The following is a 2452-nucleotide window of genomic DNA, read 5'->3' as shown; positions in this document are numbered from 1 at the left end:
TATGCCCGCATTCCAGAAGAGGGCACCAGATCTCATTACAGATGGCTGTGAGCCACCATATGGTTGCTGGGAATTGAACTCAGGACCTCTGGAAGAGCAGCCAATGCTCTTAACCACTGAGCCGTCTCTCCAGCCCTAGGGGTTTTTTTCTAGTTACAGAATAAAACAACGTCATAAATCAATGCATTTACAGAATGCGCAGGCGGGATCTACAGGCCGGTCGGGTTAGAGCAATTTGGTGAAAACTTGGTTAGAAATTTCAGATGCTCTCGGATGACATTTATAGCTTTTGGATTGATAATGTGAAGATTAGATCTCAATTATTAACTTTACAAGGTCTTGAATCACTTGAGATTGGCCCGAGAGCATGCCTACAGGAGGGTATCTTGACCAGGCTGATTAAGGTGGAAAGGCCCGTCCACCGTGGGTGGCACCATTCCCTGAGCTGGGATCTTGGAGTGTATGAAAAGGAAGAAGTATTGAGGGCAGGTCTCCCTTGCTATCTGCTTCTTGACGATGGGTGCAGAGTCTCCACCTGTCTCAAGCGTCTGCTGCTGTTGTGTCCTGTCCTGTCATGGTGGGCTACACCCTGGAATATGAGCAAAAGAAGCTCTTAGTTCCTTAAGTTGCTAAGCGTAGGAAGATAATGGTGGTGGTGGTCTACTTAGAATGTGTTCTAGAGGTTCTACCTGACAGCCGGAAGGGTGTTAGGTCAGGTGGACAAGGAGCAGCTGGTAAGGAGACTAAAGATAATACAAGTTAACCGTCTGTGGATCGTCAGTATCAGGAAGTCTAATCGATCTTTCCACCTTAATATTCAACATAGCTGAAGCATCTCTGTGGGACTTTGGATTGGTATCTCCATGGGTTAGCTTTTTATAGAATGTTGTATCGTCAGGTATTACCTTAATTTCAAAAATCTCATGAAACATTTTTTAAGATTTTATTTAAAATTTCTAATCAGACCTTGGTGACTCATGCCCGAAACCCCAGTACCCAAGGACTCGAGGAAGGAGGATTGCCACAAGGCCAGCCTGGGTTACAGAGTAACACTCTGTCTCAAAAAAACCCCACCAATTTTCTTAATATATATGTGTATATATACATATATCACTAGAGAGGAGAAAACATTAAGTGAAATATGGTCATTTTAAGGTCATTTAAAGAAAGCAGAAGTAAGTAAAAAGTGTGGAAATCTTAGCATTGGGGCTGGAAAGGTGGCCCAGCTGCAAAGCACATGCAAGCACAGGACCCGAGTTCAGTCTGCCAAAACCCACATAGAAAGTCTGTCTGTCTGTCTTTTCCCTGCCGCTGCGATAAAAATCCCAGCGTAAGGAAGGATTTATTTTGGCTTCTGGCTAAGGGGCACCGTCCACCCTTAAGGGGAGCCTAAGCAGCCGGAGTTTGGAGCGGGGTCACATGGCTCATGTGATCAGGAAGCAGAGTGAACAACAGCTCAGCCTGATTTCCCCTGCCTCGAACTTCATCTTTATCTATTGTGTCTGCAGCAGGGAAGGACAAGATGAGCGTGGCATGGTGTGAAGGAAAGAAGACAATTGGAAGGAGCCAGCCCTTAACCTCCAGGTCTCAGGCTTGGCAGCCATCTCACCAGGCCAGCGTTTTCCTTTTTCTACTGCCTAGGACCAAGTCCAGGAAATGGTGTCACCCCTTTTCAGTGTGTTTCCCCACCTAACACAGTCAACGTGATCCCTCACAGACGAGCCGAAAGGCTTGTCTCCTAGGCGATACCAGATGCTGTGAGGTTGACAGTTAACGCTAATGTCACACCTGGTAAGGCATGGCGGCACTGTGCCTGTGATCCCAGCCTTGGGGAAGCAGAGACAGATGGATTCCCGAAGCTCATTAGCCAACCAACCTAGTCTCAGTGAGATACCCTGACTCAGAAAAAGGGGTGACAAGATGGCTCAGTTTGTAAAGAAAGGCACCATAAGGCCTGACGACCTCAGCCTGGGTTCAATCCCGGGACCACACTGTAGAGAACTGGTTTCCACATGTGTGCATGGAATGTTACAACGTTATCATCATAACATGACAGTTGTCAAGTTTCCGCTCATCTCATTTGGGCATTAGAAATTCAGTCTGTTACGCCATCATGTCAGGAAACATCTCCGTTACGAGCACAGGCCTCTTCAGTGCTCCCCAAAGCAAAGAGCACCCTTCCTACATCCCGAGGCTCGCCTGTGTGACCGAAGCACACAAACCTGGAAACCACGAGCAAAGAGAACACGCTGCAGTGATGGGGGGACCTTCAGGGTCCCTCAGTCCACCCTCCTTCGTGTAGAGGTGAGGAAACCTGGGCGTTGCAGAGCTGGAGGTCACAATTGCAGACATCACCTTCTGCCTCTGAAGGGTCATGGCAGTGTCTGTACACAGTAAGAGTCCCCTCAACTGGAAACCCCTCCGTAACAGGCTTTTTTTTTTTTTTTTTTTT

The sequence above is a fragment of the Microtus ochrogaster genome, unplaced genomic scaffold (assembly GCF_000317375.1).
Source record: "Microtus ochrogaster isolate Prairie Vole_2 unplaced genomic scaffold, MicOch1.0 UNK26, whole genome shotgun sequence".
NCBI classification, from domain to species: domain Eukaryota; kingdom Metazoa; phylum Chordata; class Mammalia; order Rodentia; family Cricetidae; genus Microtus; species Microtus ochrogaster.
This window is presented reverse-complemented; position numbering follows the sequence as displayed.